The 19,643-nt window shown below is 44.8% G+C and overlaps 1 protein-coding gene across 1 annotated transcript in view; it reads right to left on the bottom strand.

Moving 5' to 3' along the window:
* Nucleotides 1–19,643, bottom strand: part of MELK (maternal embryonic leucine zipper kinase) — a 350,951-nt gene that overhangs the window by 56,158 nt on the left and 275,150 nt on the right. The window lies entirely within an intron of this gene.

Below are 19,643 nucleotides of genomic sequence, written 5' to 3'. Positions count from 1 at the left end.
ACAGGCTTAGTCTCAGCATTATGCATACGCAGCAAGCACCTGGTGCAGTCCCGTTCCTCCAGGAGGGTGGTGGGATCTGTAACTTCTCTGGGGGGTCCTGTCTCCGGCTGTAATTGCTGAGAGGGCAGCATCTGGCAAAGCGTTCCCACTCTGAACTTGAAGTCGGGCAGTCTCGCTTTCTTCCTTGCCTCCGCAGATACTGTTGGCTCTCCCTCATCTCTGTTCCCCACTCTCCATGCCTTCCTTCGGTGCATTGGGGCTCTGGGCTCCTTTCCTTTTACATCCGACTCCACTACCTCTTCCTCTTAAAATTTAAAGCCCGGCATAATACCCCAGAAGCCTGAGAGAAAGCCTTGGCTTGGCTTTTATGATTTCTTTAACGAGCTCTGATGAGCCTGCCTTTTTACGGTAAAAATAATGCTGGTGATACTACTATTCATCAAATGTCACAACGATCTTCTGCCCAACATCCGTTTTTTACTTGAATTAGATTTTTAATACTGCCAAGATCGAGTGTAAAATCTAGTTCAAGTAAAAAACGGATGTTGGGCAGAAGATAGGCATGGCATTTAATTATTAGTATCACCAGCATTATTTTTAAAGTAAAAAGGGAGGCTCCACAGAGCTCGTTAAGGAAATCATAAGGCAGCCTTACACAGCCTCTGTCAGCGCCTGCAGGCCATACCTGTGAGTGGATATGTGTGCTCCTTCCTAATCCCTCCGATAACTACAGGGCTGGGAGGGAGGGGACCGGCCAGGGTGAGATAAACATGGCGCCCCCCCTCCTCTCCAGGTTCAGGGACACGACAGAGTCTAGAGAGCCTTCTGTGGTACACCTGAGCCCCTGGACATCACACTCTTCCCTGTTTAAGAAACCACGTTATTCTGTCAGGAAGTGAAAGGAAGACAAAGTTCACAAACCTTACCCTGGTTACGTAATAAGGCTCCAGCGTTCCTTTCCATCACCTTCGCAGCTGCCCTGCTTGCAGCTAGGGTCAGCTTGCACTCCAGTGTTGGTGTGCTGAAGGGCCCAGGTGCTCAATTAGAAATATAATGAGTCTGGCACTCTTGGGTGTTGATATGCTCAACGCCAAGGCTGCCACAGTTGGATTACACCTCATGTCTCTCATCAACCAGACACTATTTGCCTCTTTATCTCACTCTTACAGGCTCTGTTTTTCATCTTGCTTTCTTCCTCGCGGTTTTGTTTTTCTCTTCCTCTTGGTTTTTCCATTTAGGGTTTTTTTTCTCTCTTGCACTGGGTCATGTCTGATGAGGAAAAATAGGTGCCGCCCCCCAACATGTATGCCTGTGTGCCCCACATACAACCACCAGCTCAAATAAGCACTAGCTTCACCTGATGTGGAAATCCGTTTTACACATAAGGCTTATCACGATCATGGTGTGTAAGTGTGTGCAGCGTTGTATTTTCAGCATTTGCATGTGTTTATGTGTGAATGGTAGTGTATGTGTGTGTGCTCTCTTGTGTTTGCTGCGATTACTTAAATGTGCTCTGCTGCATTTGCTACTTGGATGCGTGTGTTGTCAGTATTTGTAGAAATTATTTGTGCTTTGCTGCCTTTGCAGCTACAGCTTGTCTCTGGTCTGCTGCATTTGCAGCATTGGTGCATCCAGGCATGTGTGAGCTCTGTTATATGTGCTGTATTGACATGTTTGTGCTCCGTTTAAATTTGTGACATTCATTAATATCCTCCTCTTTGTGGCTCAATATGCTTAATCCCCCGGCCAAAATGATGATTCGATTACCGATTTTACCCTGTTTCCAATTTATAAAGTAAAACATTAATTAGACAACAATTTGAAAAATGAAATATCAACAGGAAGTACTCAGGTCGGGCTTACACTCCCACCCACCTGTAAAAAAAAAAATGGTGGGGAGCCACGGCCAACTGCTAATCTGGTCAAGGCAGCCACAGGTCAAAAAAATTGGGGACCACTGCCCTATTGCACTTAATTCGGCTGCATCGCCGGGATACAAATCAACTGGGGTAAATCCACAGTGTTCCCCTTGACGGACAAAACGCAGCCACACCAACTAGACTACCATCTCGTCTGCGAAGTAGAGGAGTTGAAATACTTAGGCATTCGAATAACCAGGCAGAGAGACACCCAGATTTGAGCTAACTACGGGACAGCCCTGGACAAAATTACCGATAGCATCACCAAATGCCTCCCACTCTCAATGGCGGGTCGCATCTCTCTCATCAAAATGGTGCTGCTGCCCAAACTTTTATATTTATTCACTAACATTCCATATAGCCCGGGACGGCATTTTTTCACAGCACTTATAACGCGATTAATCTGGGGTGGGAAACAGGCGAGAATTAGCCTCGCCCCATTGATGCTACCATATCATCAAGAGGGTTTTGAAGTCCCTAATTTCGAACGATACAACGACTGCGCACAAGGCCACTTTGCTGTCTATTGGTTTCACCCGCCGCCCTATATGGCGCACCTGGCAGTAGAGGACGGACACATGAGGCCTGTGCACGCACCCGGGTACATCTTAACGAGCGTGGGGGAGAGAACGAGACCCGTCCACGGTTGACTGCACGGCGGCTGCGTGGAAACGCCTCGCTGGTACCATGGGAAACCAATTCATGTATTCGCCGCGGATGACTGATGAATGACCCCCGATTGCAGGTCACCTGTGAGGAGATCTGTCGTAAGATGTTAACCAAACTTACATACTGCACCTGGAGAGACCTGTACGTCCTAGGGCAATTCCACACGATACACCAATTGTTTGGGGAACTCACACCCACAATTATGGACACCTTCCTATACACCCGGCTCCGAAAAAGCGTCCGCGCGATCACCCCCAGCTTCCCGGATGAACCAGATACTCTTGCACCTCTCCACGCACTCTTGCAAAAAGATGCTCCGCAACACGTTGTATCACTACTCTACGAACACGTGCAGAACGCACCACTGACTACCACACTGCAGGCGCGCACTGATTGGAATGGAGATCTTGATGCACCACTGACGGACGAGCAATGGGGAGGCTAGCTGCACACAAACGCAGTCACGGGTAATTCTAGGTTGAGGCTAGTTCACTTCAAATTCCTCCACCGTTTATATTACACACCTGCTAAACTGTACAAGTTCCGCCTCAGAGATAATGATTGCTGCAACCGCTGTGGGAGGGAGGGAGCAGACTTTTTCCACCAGGCATGGACCTGCCCCAGAGTGGCCCAATACTGGATTGAGGTATTCGCAGATCTGTCGGACATGTTGGGGGTGGAGCTCACACTATGCCCACTGGTGGCGCTACTGGGCCTCATACACAACAACACCTCGACCATACACAAAAAGTTTCTGGCACTAAGCCTACTCCTGGCTAAGAGCCAAGTGGCGTGCAGATGGGGGAGGGGACGAGCCCCAAAGTTTAAGGTGTGGGTCTCTACCATGACAACGTGGCAGGACCAACCGCATACGTATGCAGAGTTACTGCCCCTGAAGTTGAGCCCGAAAGAGGTCTGGGGGCCACTCACATCCTACCTTTTAAGACAGCAAGAGGAAGGGGTGGAGGGGTCGGGGGAGACCGGGGACACACACACACCGGGGGAAACAATGCTGCTTAGCAGTTTGATTAGGCAACGCTCGCGCGCGCATAGCTTCAGATTGAGACAGGTACATACGGACTGCCTACACGGAGATGACCACGTGTATAAAATAAAACAAGCAAGGGGAAGGTAATTGCACAAAAGGAAGAAATTCAACCAAATATATTAAAAAAATTATATCTCACTTTTAATTAATATAACAAGTTTAAAAACAATAAGTTCACACAAAAAGATTAAATCAATCTGACATTTACATACAATACAGTCTAGTTTATAAAATCGTCACATAACAAAAAATGTATCCTAAACCATAATACAATATACAATAGTTAAAAATTACACAAAACAAGTGGCAATTAATTTTGAATACTCACTATCCTGGCAGAGGTGATGGCAACCAGGAAAGCAGGCTTCAAGGACAGCAGACGAAGAGGGCAATTGTGCAGAGGCTCAAAGGGAGATATGTAAGAACCACCAGATTAAAGTCTTACTGTGGCATTAAGGAAGGAAAAGATGAGTAATGCCTTTGAGAAATCTATTTACAACAGGGGACTTTAAAAGAGAGCTGATCAGGGAGCCTGAGAAAGGCCGAAATATAGCCCTCGATAGTGCCCAGAGCAGAGCCCTGCTGGGCCAAGGAAATTAACAGCAGAAAGGGGATCCACAGCCTTTGCGGTGCACCATGCCACAAATTTGTTCCACCTGCAGGAGTATACCAATTTAGTGGAGGGACGCCTGGCTGCCAGAATGACATCACAGACTTCAGGAGGCAAGTCAAAAGGAATCAACTGCCGCAGCTCAATCTCCACGCAAAGAGGTGAAGGCTGGACAGGTTCGGGTGGAGGACCGTCCCCTGCTGAGGCAGCCGAATCGGGGGATCAATTGTCATACTGAGTAGCTCAGGATCTTCTTCAGCACTCTGGGCAGAAGTGGTATAGGCGGAAAGGCGTACAACAGACCGCAACTCAACTTGCAACGAAAAGCGTCGCCTAGCGAGTGTCGCCTTGGAAATTCCAACGCACAGAATTGCTGACATTGCACGTTCTCTTTTGTGGCTAATCAATCTAACCAAGGATCTCCCCACTGTCGAAAGACACCTTGCACCACGTCCAAGTGAAGACGCCATTCGTGATCCATCATGCACCTACGGCTGAGTTAGTCTACCCTGGTGTTCAGTGAACCTGCCAGGGGTTGAACCACCAGGGAAATGCCCTGCTGTTCCAGCCATGTCCAGAGGCGCAGAGTCTCCTGACATAGGGTCCACGACCCCACCACGCCCTGTTTGTTGCTGTACCACATGGCGGGGGTGTTGTCTGAACACCAGCACCACTTTTCCTTTGACAGAGGGAAGGTATGCCTTCAGTGTAAGTCAGATCGCCCGAAGTTCCAGAAGGTTGACTTGGAGCTTGGACTCCGCCGGAGGCCTCTGATCTCCGCCTCTCCCATGTGGCCTCCCCATACCAGGAGGGACGCATCCGTCGCCACTGTGTGGTCCGGTTGGAGAAGGGAGAGGGATCTGCCCTGGACTCAATGTCTGTTCATGAGCCACGCCTGCAGCTGCTGTGCAGTGCCCTTCGAGATCTGGATGTAATCGGGCAGGTTCCCCTGATGCTGCGCCCACTGGAACTTCAGGTCCCTCTGCAGAGCCAGCATATGCCATCTGGCATGAGTGACCAGCAGGAGGCAGGAGGCCATAAGGACCAGCAGCCTCATGGCCATCCTGACCGAAACCCAAGATAGAGGCCGAAAGATCTGAATCATAGCCTGAATATCCTGGACTCGCCGTTCAGGAGGATAGGACCCAAACTGCGTCGTGTCCAGAACAGCTCGATGAAGAGGAGCTTCTGAGAGGGAATCATGTGCGACTTCGGCACATTGATGGAGAACCTCAGCAAATGCAGGAGGTCAGCCGTAGTCTGGAGGTGGAAACCGACCTCCTGGGGCGAGCCCTGTCAGGGGTGAGGAAGGGGATGCGCTCCGGGACGTTGATGCTTGGACAACCAACATCTCAGGAGTGCGGTGTTGGGATAGAAAAATGTGGTCGCCCAGGACCGGGCGATTACGTCGGGCCACGTCCCTATCCACAGGAGCCCATGTTGGGCCTGGGAAAGGTGCCCAAAAGAACGTCAGAAAGTGCCTCTTTAAAAGACAGCAGTGGCTCCGCAGAGGTAGCCGCCGGCTGATGCACTTTTTGTCAGGAGGTTAGTCCTGACGGCCACGGTATGGAGTTGGAGGTTGAGGGCCACCGCCGCCCTACGCAATACCACTGCATAACTTTCACCCTCTTCCGTAGCCACAGTAGGAGGAGTGAGTATGCCACGGTTAGGAGAGGTGTTGAGACGAATGGCATCTCCCAATTCCTCTGCCCAGTCTGGGTCATACTCACACTGAGCTGTGAGAGGGTCCTCAGACCCCTCCCAATCCCCCCCTTCCTCCGAAGGCTGATGGACAGGCCGAATATAAGATGGATGGAAGGCCTCATTGGTGTCAGAATCGGCGTCGAGCAATGCTGTTCCGGCTCCGTGTCTATGTCAAGGCTGAAAACGGGGGCAGTGGCGTCCGGTGCCAAGGGCGACGTCGGAGGTGGTGCCCGCGGGGGTCGTCGTCGGTGGAGGTGTAACAAGGTCATTCAGCTTTGGCCGGGATCCAGGCCTTCATCCTTGGGGGCCCTGCGGTGCCGGGGCAACAGCCGACAGCGATGCCAGAGCCACCAACAGTGAAGAGCGACATAGGCCCGAAGGTGAGCCGACGGCCCAGACAGCCCAACGAGGCGGGCCATGGCTGACAGAAAATCCTGCAGCTGGGCTGGAGTCGCCAACGGACTAGGGATGGGCAGGTAGTGCGTTGGCGACACTATAGGCTTGCCCGGAGCCGCCGGGGAGGTACCACCCGCACCCTCAGGTGCGTCGCACAAGAGGAAGTCGTTGAGCAATTTCGCTTCAACTTCTTGTGCTTTGTCTTACCTGACCCAGAGTGCGAAGACTTCGATCCAGAAGAACGATGGTGATGGCTCTGCGACTGGTCCCTCGATCTCCCATGGGACCGGGACCTTGAGCGGCGAAGAGCAGACTGCCAGACCTCAAGCAACTTTAGGGCCAGTTCCAGTAAAGTCTTCGGCACCCTGGCCCGGCACGACTTGGGTCGTGGTCGCACACAAGGCAGTAAAGACACATGCAGTGCGGGTCCGTCACCAACATCATCCAATGACAATCCCCGCAAGACTTGAAACCGGGCATCCCAACAACACCAGGAGTCCATTGACATGAAAAAAACAAAAGAAAAAGCCTCAACAACACAGTCAAAAAATTACTTTGGGTACCACTCTCTCCGGACCTGCGTTAGCTGGCGCGGAAGAAAAAAAAAATCTGACGTCAGAGCGCGAGGGCGGCGTCTAAGTAGCTTAGCCGACGTCATCTCGGTGACCACAACAGACACGGAGCCGCACAACGCCATCTTCCGGCGCACAGGGGTACTGCAGACGAAAACTTTGCGGATCCAGTCTAACGCCAGTGGGGTAATTCTACGGTAAGAAATCTATCACTATGTGTTTCTTTCAGATCTACAATGCACACCTGTGCCTTGCTAAATTCCTTTTAATTGCTAAATACAGTTCTGAGAAACTTCAAGTAGAGAAACCGAAAGAGCAACAAAACAGCAAGATATGTTTGTACAACTTAGAATCTTAATCACAGCACTAACTCATGCAGACAGCGGGGGGAGGGCTCACAATGAGGGATCTGCAGGGAGGCATGGTATCCACCAGAAGCATTACCAATGGAAATTAACTTTTTGTCCTGATAGAAACTGATTCTTGTAGTTTACTCACTGGTGAATACCAAATTTGTAACCTCTAGGAGGTGGAATTGAATAGTGATGGAATTGAAGAGTGGTGATTAACCAAGAAAGTCAAGCAACACAACTCTGACAAAGTATCTGTCACTGAGCGCATGAGATGTGAAGCAAGAATGTTTAGCGAAAGTATGCAAGGATGACCACCAGTCTCCCCACACAGGTGTTGGCCGCTGGAATGCCACAGGATAGCATATGTAAACAGTAAGGCAACATGCAATTTGAGCTTCTTGGCTCCTGCCAAGTCCACAAAGAGCTGCTATTCCACTCTGACCATACCTATGCTGTCAATTTATTAACACAGCACATCAGTTGTCCAAGTCTATGCAACTGCCACTCATACATTGTGGTACATCACCACCCCCTTTTGTACCGCTTTTGGCCACCATAAGTGTGGCAGGGTATGTTCAGACGCAAGTCCCTTGCTCACTTTGCCACTGGATTCAAGCAAGCCGGGCTGAAGACGGCTGGAATGCCAGAAACCGGTCCTCGAAAGCTGGTTTCCGGTCCAGGGAAGACATGGCTTGGCAGTTCGGGCTGGACTGTTCCCATGAGGCACAGGGTCAGACTGATTTGCATATAGCCATGTCTGAACTGGGGTGGTAGAGTGGGCTAAAGAACGGTGATGGATTAAACACAGATCTTTTGACTGGGTGTGAGTGTTTGATTGATTCAGATGCTCCGTCCATCACCACTCCCTTTTGTACCACTCCAACATTGTGGCAGGAGTAGGAGAGAAAGAATGAACTGGCCCATGTGAAAGACAGATACTACTTTCCCTGAAAATGAAGGACCGATCTAAGGAATCAGTTAAACTGGGTAGAACACCGTGAAGGATGGCTGGACCAATAGGGCCTTAAGTTTATCTACACCAATGGGTCGAATTTATTACAGCACAAAAAAACGTTTCTTAAAGTCAGAAGTGAATTCAACTACCTCCATCAGATCAAATGGTGATACAATATCGAAGATTAAACAAGATTCAAATCCCAAAGAGGAACAATTGATGGAGTGGGAGAAATCAAGTAAAGCAAGACATTCAGGAAATGCACCTCTAGTGGCAAGTCTGGGAGACATCTGAAAGCATAAAGGGCAGCTTAATTACCTCTAGCAGTAGCCATTGCAGGCAGCGCAGAATCTCTGAAATGCAAGATTCCAAAAGATTCAGACCTGAATCACACAAACGAAGCAGCTCATAACAGCAGCCTGCATAAATCAATTCTATGCTGGGTTTGTTGGCAGTCAAGATGGCGTCCACAACTTCAGATGGTAATCAGGACATATCTAAATGGCACCAATCGAAGTTCTCATGTGAAGCTGCAGCATATGGAGATTGGAGTGAAGAACCCACCCATCCTGTTGTGACAGCAGGTCAAACCTGTGTGGAGCAGTAAGTGCTATTTTACAACAGATTGGCGTAGCACAACCTTCACAGCCTGTGTGGGTGCTCAGAATCAGCTCTGCTAAATTCTTCTGTTTTAAGACTGTGGGCATACGCTGGAACAGGCAAAATGTATAAATCAGCTCCATTGATCAACTGCACCTGAAAGCATCTTTCAGAGAACAATTCATACAGAAGAATACCTCCACAAAACTAGGCCACTAGGTGTTTTGGGCCAGGGCAATAAGATTTACGCAGGGACACACAACTCTGGAAAAGATAGTTTAAGCCATTTCAGGATGAAGTTCCCACCAGATGTCTTGAAGTCCTCTAATGAGAGAAGTCCAAGCATCCGTTTGATTGGTGAGGATTTCCAGGAAATATGCTATTACTGGCAAAAATACCCCACTGCCAGGCCTATAATCACAGCCTAATAAATTCCAACCTAGGGTGCCTGACCCTGCTGTGGACTATATGCTGATGTAATAGTAGGCAGTGGTGTTTTCCAAAGGAACTTACATAGTGCTCCCTGGGATGGAAGGGTGAAAAGTCTTCAGGCAAGACTGACCATCTGCAGCTCTAACACATTTATCTGCAGTTGCTGTTTCAATGTTGACAATAGGCCCAATGATGTGAGGTCACCCAGGTGATCACCTTAACCCACCAAGAAGAAATCTAACGTATAGTTTACTACCTGTCGGTGTAGTTTTGCAGCTTGAAGACGTTCTAGATTCACTATGCTGTGCATTATGGTGCCGCCTTTTTCGTGACATTGACGCGCTTCCTCCGGAAGCTCCCACCTTTGGTCGCCATTGTTGGATTTTTTTTCCATTGCTTCTTGTCCTTGAACAGTCTTCCTCCTGTCTAATCTTTCCGGCGGAGAAGGGTGGGATCGCTAGTGAATCCAGAAAGTCTTCAAGCTGCAAAACTACACGACAGGTAAGAAACTATACATTTTACAGCGTGAATCTTTCTGGATTCACTATGCTATTCATGGACTTTCTAGCGGTTTGCTAGGTTTGTGGTGGCTCGTGGAAGATGAGCGTTGGTTACTGAATATGTGTTGTAAGACCTTCGGTCCCACTTGAGCTTCCTTGTTCATCTGAATATCTACGCAGTAGGGCTTAGTGAACGTGTGCACGGAGGACCAAGTTGCTGCTTGGCAAATGTCTAAAATAGGCGTATGTGCAAGAAACACAATTTTTGCTCCTTTCTTCCTTGTGGAGTGTGCATGTGTTGCTCCTTGTTATTCTTGCCCTGCCTGTTTGTGGCAGAATTGTATGCTTTGTGCAATCCATCGTGCAATGTTATTGTTGGTAACTAGTGGTCCCAGAAAACTGCTGGCAAAAGACACAAAGAATTGCTTTGTTTTCCTACATTCTTTTGTCCTTTTTATATAGTGTATTACTGCCCTCCTGGCGTCCAATGTGTTTAATGCCTTTTCTGTGCTTGTAGTTGGTTTTTGGAAAAAACTTGGTATAGTTATTGTCTGGTTTATGTGGAAGCTTGACACCACCTTTGGCATGAAATGTGGGTCAGCTCTAATTAAGATTCTGTCATTCTGTATTTGTAGGTAGGGCTCTTGTAGTGGTAGCGCCTGTAATTCGCTTACTCTCCATAGTGATGTGATAGCCACTAAAAAGGCTGTCTTTAGATTGAGCATATGCAGTGTTGCTTTATGAAGAGGCTAAAATGTGGTCTTCATTAATTGAGTCAGCACTACATTGAGGTTCCATGCTGGAGGTGGCATTCTGTTTGGTAGTGCAATCCTTTTTGCCCTTTCTAGAAACCGCTTTACTACTTGGGAAGTATTTCCCTCTTGTATTTCTCTTCTCCTCTTGTGTAAGCCACTATTGCCGCTAAGTGGACTCTTAGTGATGAGTAGCTTAGTTTATTTTGTAGTAGATGTGTCAAGTACTTCAGTACTGTTGATTCCTTGGTAATCCTTCTCTGTAGTTTCTCCTTAATGCACCATTTGGAGAATCTTTTCCACTTTGCTACATAGCACTTCCTTGTGGTAGGCCTCCTTGCCTCTCTTAGCACTGCCATTGTGCTTGCTGGTAGTTTGAGGTGTGCAAACTAAGTCTTCAGGAGCCATGCTGCTAGGCTGAGATTCTCTAGCCCTGGGTATAGCACCCTTCCGTTTTGCATCGTTAACCGGTCCTTTTTTGTGGGGAACCTGTGTGCAGGTGCTTGTGCCATCTCCATAATCTGTGAGAACCAGGTTTGTCTGTTCCACTGAGGTGCTATCAGAATTAGCGTCATGTTGATGATTCTGCATTTGTTTAGTACCCTGTGTATCAGTGGTATTGGTGGAAAAGCGTAGGCAAATGTCCCTGACCAGCTTATCCATAGAGCATTCCCTAGGGAGCGTTTGCACGGGTGTCTGAATGCAAAGTTTTGACATTTTGCTGTGTTGCAAATAGGTCTATTTGCAGAGTTCCCCATTTGTCGAATATCTTCTGGATTTCTTGTCGACTGATTTCCCATTCTTGGGATGCTGACGTCTGTCTGCTGAGCCTGTCTACTTCCACGTTATCATTTCCTGGTAGATGTATTGCTAGCAAGTCTATTTGCCTTGGAATTGCCCATCTCCATATCTCCTGTGCTAGCACGGATAGTGTCACAGATTGTGTTCCTAATTGTTTGTTGATTTAGAACATGTTGGTTGAAATGTCGGTTTGGATTAGTATCCTGTGTCTGTACATGTATGGTGTCGATCTCCGCCCCTAATAATATCTTCACCTTTTCTGGTTATACTGATAACTTTCCCCAACGGATTGAAAACCCTAGTTGGACTAGTGTTTGTATGATCTTTTGCATGTGCCGCTTGCATTGGTTGTATGAGCTTGCTTTTAACCAGCCAGGCGTCGAGGTATGGGTATACATGTATTCCTTGCCTCCTTAAGTGTGTTGCTACTGCTGCAAGGCATTTTGTGAAAACCCTTGGTGCGGATTTTTTGTCTGAATGCCAGCACTGTGAACTGGTAGGGAGCCTGGTTGATCATAAATCTTAGTAGATGTTTGTGTTTTTTGTTGATGGGGATGTGTAAGTAAGCATCTTTTAAGTCGATTGTTGCCATGTAATCCCCTTCCTGTATCTTGGGTATTACTTCTTGAAGCGATGTCATTTTGAATCGGAGTTTTTATGAACTTGTTTAAGAATCTTAGATCCAGAATTGGTTGTAAGGTTTCGTCCACCTTTGGTATGAGGAAGTAGGTGGAGTAGACACCCTTATTCCGTTCCTTGCATGGTACTAGAAGTTCCTGTGCTTCTTGTAGCAAATGAGAACACTCCTTTGCCGAGTGTACTCTGCTGTTGGTCTCTTGTTTGTCTAGCTCTATACAGTACCCATATTGTATAAGGTTTAGTATCCATTTGTCTGATGTGATCTTCCTCCACTCCTGGAAGAAGTGTTTTATCCTGCCTCCTACTGGTGTTATATGCTGGAGGACTGTTGTTGGTCTTGAACAAGATCTTGTTTTTGTCTTATCCTTTGCTGCACCCCTAGAGATGTTGACTGGGTGTGCGTTGGTCTTACAGCGAAATCACTTGGATGTGGGTTGTTGACCCCCTCTTCCTCATTCGCACAATCAAAAGGATTCTCCTCAGGGCTGGCACTGCCAGTTTTGCTGCTGCTGTCCCTGCAGTTGGCCCTGGTTACCTCCTTGATAACCCTCTTGGAAGGTTTGGTGTGGTACCACAGGTTGGTTGCACCCCCTACCCGCTGGTCTTCTTGAAGGTGTTCCTATTCTCATTCCTCTGAACTGTAGTGCCTCCATGGACCTAGCTGTCTCGTTGTCCTTCTTGAGCTGATTGAGTTTCTCGTCAACTGGAGCACCGAAAAGCTGTTCTCCGTTGAAGGGTATGTTGAGGATGTTGTTTGCACTTGAAGCCTGACATTCTTAGCCAGGCATGCCTTCTCTGTTACTCCCGGTATCATCTGCCTGCTGAATGTCTTCGCTGCATCCAGGGCGGACTTCCGACCTGTATTAGCCATGTTCTGTCCTTCCTCTACCAGGTGGCTCGCCTTTCTCTGGTATTGCTCCGGCAGATATTTTAGGAGTTCACCCACTTCCTCCCAGTGCTGGTATGCATGCTTGTTGATGAGCGCATTTGAATTGGCGATGCGCCATTGGATCACCGCACTCCTTTCCATTTTCCTCCCCATTAGGTCCATGCTCCTGCTCTCCTTGGAGGCATGGTGACCACTATTCTCTTCTCCGTCACTGGCCAAATAGTGTCAGGACAAGGAACTGGTTACAGGGGTCTTATTGGACCATAAAACTTGCCCAGAAGGCAACAGACCATGAAGAGACTTGTAGCAGGAATGCCAAACAGAGTGACCTAATGCAAATAGTAATACATTTGGATGCAGTATGGGTAATTAGATGGGCTCCAACTTCCCATGGCAGTCCTGATCTGGGAAAGTTGTGGTATGGTTCAGCAGAACTACTTGGCCACTTTGTCTTCAAATTAAGATCATCCACTTGTAACTCTTAGAAAGCTTTGAGTTTCCTCTTTCTTATTAAACTATATCTGTGATTTAAGCAATGGAACGCCTTGTAGCAAGAAAGCCTTTCACCTTTTATCAGTGATCATAACTTGAGGACAAAAATGTAAGATTTAGATTGAAGTGGATTCCGCTTATAAAGTATAGCGATTGGCAGAATTAAGGCTGTGCACTGCACCTTTTTGAGATAAGGTGCCTTGAAACAGCGGTGTGTTCAGGAACATATGGCGGCTGGCTGTGAAGATTAAACATTATAAAGATACACTGATAAAAAACTTTTTCTGTGTCCCATAAGAATTGGATAGACTAGGATCTAAAATAAATTATTGGATTCTTACGAAAAAATTTGTGTTGCCATCCCCTCACCTCTGAATTGTATTTAATGTTATTGATCAATGCTGCAATCTTCCTAGCGTGTAAACAGGGATCTAGGAGTTGGAGAGGAGTATTGTTGGTTTACCCCATTACATTTAGCAATTAATAAAATCAAGCTATTGTCTAGTGGAGCAAATACACATCTTAATATTAATATATTAATAAATGGCGGAGACTGGTAAAAATTTAAAAACTATCACCAAGAGGAGAGGATGTGACTTTGGGACTAGCGAACCGGATAGAGACTCTGCATCGGGTCAACACACTGTGATTATGGGGAAAACTCAATCCCACTTTGCTTAAAAAAAAGCAATACAAAAAAAGAAAGAAAAAAAAATGTATGTGACCTTGTGTAATGGAATTGGTGCTTATGTAAAGCGCTCCAATATCTTTCGGTTGGGTTTGAGGTAATTGGAATTATGCCCTCCTAAAACTTAAAAAGAATATATCCAGTGTCAACTGAATCAATGGGGGAATACAACAGTAGGCTGGGTGGTGAGAAAAATTTTTGGGGATGGGGAAGGTCAGAAAAGGAAGGGTCCAATAAAGTTATTGAAAAAAAAGTAGATTTGCTTCACAGAGCATATGAGGGATGCCCCTGGTCTGCTGCATACTGTATCGGTTTGTGTAGTACATTTAGAGCGGTTGTTCACTCATGTACTATAACCTGGAGGAAAAGTTTCCGAAAGACACCATGAAAGATCGATTTACCCCCCAAAAAAAAGTGGGCTAGTTGTTGGATTGCTGAATGTCTATAAAGTCATGTCTTAAAGAATTTGACAGATTAGGGAAGTAATAAAATAAGTAACAAATGGACCCTGAATGTTCTCATGCTGCCAAAACACTATAGAAATGTTCTCGAAGAGATATATGACCGGACCAGCACTCATTAGATCCAACCTCACTTAGATTTATTGCGCAAAAAATATACAAACAAGACGCGTTTCAGCCTTAGCCTTCGTCAGTGTCGCATATATAACACAAACACACAGCACATACAGGCACGTCTTCAGAATAAAAAAAAAAGAAGGGAGTGGCAATCCAAATCGTGGATTTGAAGGAGGTTTATTTCAGGAAAGATTGACTTTCGGTCTTTACTAAAATAAACTTCCTTGGAATCCACGATTTGGAGTGCTGTTCTCTGGTTTCAAATTCGGAAAAAAAGACTTTGAATATGTAAGGCGCTTGTGGATGCCTCAGATTAGCGAAACTACAGGGGCTTTGGCAGCACGCCAGCATTCGAGTGACACACACACACACACACATATAGATGTATACACACACACACACACACACACACACGTATATATATTACTGAAGACCTCACCATACAACATCAATGCTGCAGGAACAGACAAATGCGGACCCAGTAATCAGTGCAAAGACTTTTATTGAAAGCCCTGCTACACTGCCATGGCGCGTTTCGGCCTACAAGAGGCCTTGATCACATGACGCGCATGAGGAGTGCCTCCCTATTTTTAAAGTGCAAGTGCAATAACACGTGACATACACATACCGTCGTCATAGACATAAAAGGGTAATTGCGGAAATCTAAATAGACATGTGAGCCCCAACATGTTGATCATAATGATTTCTTATACAAGTAAATAGTAATAACTCATTAAATAATCATTCATTCATAATTTTTAATAAATAGACAATGCAGATAAAAATAATTAAATGCAACAAAAAAGCAATAAATACCATAGAACAACGGGTAAAATTCGAGCTTGTGCACCTTTTAAATAACCACGTCTTCAATCAGTCCAATATTGAACCCAAACAGTAGCTCATAGTGTTTGTTGGTCCATTGCTTTTACATAGTATGCAGATGCTAAACAATCCTGATGGGTGTTTTTATGATGCACTCGTGTACTTGACAAATACAGTATTTTAGGTTCAGATGTCACTAGTTCATGGAATATGTCCAAATTGTCACAACATTATTGGAGGAAAGGTAGCCCGGTTTAAATTTGGTAGGGACGATCCCACTGATATTAGGCACATGTGGACTCGGGCCTGACTCCGCACTGATGTTTTCATCCTGTAATTACTGGAGATTATGTAAAAGTTCAACATCCCGCGCTGTTAACCCCTTCGCTGGGGGGTGGGGGGGGAGGGGTAATTCCCCCCCGAAGTGCTGGGGGGCGCGCACAGCGCCCGCATGCTCATGACGAGCTCAGCTCGTCATGAGGCACAGCGCTCAGGACTAGCTGAGCTCGTCACAAGTGCACCCGTTCTCGTGGAATGCTCCGCACAGCAGGGGAATCATCCCCGCGTTTGAGCGTTCCACAACTCATGACGAGCTGAGCTCGTCATGAGCACCGGAGCGCCGTGCCTCATGACGTGCTCAGCTCGTCATGAGCATCGATGGTGTTAATATAGATGGACTTTGAGGCATAGCTGAGACTTTCAGCAGATTAATTTTTATGCTGTGTTCCCTGAAGTAGATGATACTTACGCATCTTTAATTTGTGGATAAATCTGTAAACGTCGATGTGCATTTGTGCGTAGTTGAAATTACTCTCAGGGCTGTAAGATAGTCCTAGCGCTAATATCTGGCTCTCTGCCTCACTCAATGTTCTGTTGGATAGACTGCTAACTTTTTGTGAATCGCTGCTGACAACTTGAGAGCTCATTAGCCCCTCAGTCTGTTGTTGGCAGGCTTTTTGTTGCTCTGCTTGCCACCTGCGGCTTCGTTGGCGTCTCTCCCTATGCTTTTGGTTGCGTCTTAGGTGTTGCTTGCATATTGTACACAGGGACGTAGTGTTTGCCGCCTGTCTTGCCAGAGGCAGTCCACTGCCTGGGCTAGGGAGAGCTTTGAAAAACACACACACACTATATATATATATATCCTTGTGAAGACTGATTGGTTAAGCAGCAGGAAAGGTTTTGTAAAATGTTCTATATGTAAAGCTTGTCAGAATGGAGTCAACAAGAAAACTTTTACTTCTCCTTTCTTTAAGAAAGAGATTTGCATCTCAAAATACCTAACTTGCAAAACTGAGTTTGCGATATATGTTCTTGAATGTCCCTGTGGACTTAGATACATTGGTAGCACAAGACTCCCAGTCCATAGGAGAGTGCTCCAACATTTAAGAGCGATCATACACTGTGACGAAAGTTACCCTGTCGCCAGACATTTTAAGGAATATCACAATCAAAATCCCCATCTATTAAAATATTATGCAATGGATGCTGTTATGCCCCTTAGAAGAGGAGGCGACAGAGATGGTGCTCTTCGCAAACTGGAAACATTTTACATCTTGAACCTAGATAGTAAACATCCCAATGGATTGAATGCAGGGGAAGATCTGTATACATGTCTGTAATGAATAACACTCATATGCATTCATCTTATCGATATCTATGGTTCTATTCATGAAATCTAAGTATAGGGTAATGTTTTATGATGCTAACTCTTCTTATTATAATGAATTTTCAAGTACGTAAACGGATATAACATTTTTTAATCCGTTTTACTAATTTATTTTTTGGAATGCGATTATAACATGCATTGTTTTAAATGTTATTAATTCATGTTCTGCACTTTTTGCACATGCACACGGGTTGAACCTTATATGTTTACTTTGCACTACTTTGCACATTGGATCATACCTAGACATTTTAACCTGATATAATACTATTTAACATACGTTTCATGTTGGAATTGCACTTTAAACTGAAAGGCATTTAGGTCTGGTTATGGATAGTAAATGTGTATTTTACAGTTAGTATTCCACAATTAGCTTTTCCCAGCGTGACATTTACTGATAGAATGATTGCCCAAAGTCGCTATTTGCTATTGTAGCAGCAATTTTTTGAACAATTTTATTAGATGATTTTTAAATATATGATATTTTAATATATTTATCTTTTGTATTTATATGGGAAATGTTTTTCTTATTTTTTAATATACATAAAAAACAGCACATTTATTGCTGCTTTATTGAAAAATAGATGTACCGACATTTAACACTGTTATAGTATGTTGTTTATATCTATGATGACGTATGTGTTTCCTTTGTGCACTATCACTTTAAATTTTGAATTTCACCTCCTAAGCGCTGTCATGTGATCAAGGGTCGAGGAAGACCCGAAACGCGTCATGGCTATGGTGCGGGGGCACTTTTGCACATAATAAAAATTTGCACCTGAAAATTCCTGGGTCCGCTGTCATCCTTCTACAGAACGTGAGGCTGACTTCCTGAGAGATATAGATATATATATATATATATATATATATATATATATATATATATATATATATATATATATATATATATATATATATATATATATATATATATATATATATATATATTCCAGTACTCTATCTTTAGAATCCACTCGACAAACAGGACTCGGATAGACAAGCGCGGACCCAGTATTTCGTGCTTTCTTAAAGTTTATTTAAAGAAAAATATATATATATATATACACATACATACACACACACACACACACACACACACACACTTGCCCTCATGAACAAGGATTTCATTTGAGGAATTGCAAATTGCAACAAACAAGGACTTGCAATTCCTTAAATTGAATGTACAAAATGGATTTGTTGGAAGTGGTCACAATTTGTGCCCAGATATCTAACAAATCTCATAATACCAATTGAACCGACTTATGTATTAATAGGTGGGTTCTCAAAATAACAATTTGAAGTGCATTGCAATTCGACCTCCCTCATTAACATGTATGAGGACCACCATGTCCAGGTATTACTTTTAAATGAATGAAGTATTTTTTATTTTTAAGTTGCCCATTTTTACTTATAGAAAAACGGGATGAATAAAAATGTACACAAACCATTTTATGAGCATGCAGTGGTCTCATTGACCACTGCCTGCTCATAAAAAAAGTTTCGTGAACATTCACAAAGGGTAAAGGGTCCCATGGGGACCCTCCCTCATTTGCGAATAGTACACCATCTCCTTTGAGGCAGTTGGTAAAAAAAAACTAAAAAAAAACTGTTTTATGACCAGATTTCGGTTAATATATCCTTAAAGATATCTGTATTTAGAATGGATACACTTTCCTGCCAAATACAGATTGGGTATCTATTCCCAAACCCAAATATCATTTTGGTAACTTATTACTGAAATGCTAATTGAGTTTGGTGATTAACAAAGCCATATTGGGTTCGGAAAGGCTCGGATTGTACGAATAGGAGCCTTACTGACAGTCAAATGGCACGGTACAGGAGGGAGTCTGAAAACCAAACATTATATTTAGGATAAAAATTTTCATCGAAGAATCTCACATAAATGGGTAAGAGGATAAAAAAAATATGTGATAATGGGTCAAATTAAATGTGGAGTCATTCGTAGCTAATTTGTGGTGATTATCGGTCACTTGGTTTGGGCGGAAACACACTCTTTGGCTTCTGGTTTGTGCGAAACGAAATATGTATACATTAGTAAATTATATGGAAAGAACACATTGAGTATATATTTCATTAGCAGAAGAACCCAAGTGTGCAACTATGGCACAGTTGTAGAAAGCAGTATAATAAATCAGAAACATCTAAAATGTGGACACTTGGATTGTGCTGATTTTTACTAAAATGGACAGTGTACAGGTGGAGGTAGTTACAAATAATATCTGCGGAGAAGTATACCCAAAAAGGAGTTAAAAAAATGTGTACACTAAAATGAATCAAAAACAATGCGGACAAAAAAAAAACTGAGTCCTCAGCAGGGACATACTAGCAGGATTGCCTCCAATGCTTCACAATCAAAACAGACTCCGTTTGAAATATCCTTTGAAACCATAAAAATTAACGTAAGTCAATGGCGTGGGGAAACTTTTCTCCCCTTAAATGGCAGAAGTTGTGATTTTTGTTTTTTTTGTTTGCATTGATCAATAAAAAGTGAGGCCTTACTGTGGCGTGGCTATAGACAGTCCCAGCACAGAGAGGCC

The sequence above is a fragment of the Lissotriton vulgaris genome, chromosome 3_1 (assembly GCF_964263255.1).
Source record: "Lissotriton vulgaris chromosome 3_1, aLisVul1.2, whole genome shotgun sequence".
In the NCBI taxonomy this organism is placed as follows: domain Eukaryota; kingdom Metazoa; phylum Chordata; class Amphibia; order Caudata; family Salamandridae; genus Lissotriton; species Lissotriton vulgaris.
The sequence above is the reverse complement of the archived record's forward strand: the minus strand, read 5'-3'. Positions and strand labels throughout refer to the sequence as shown.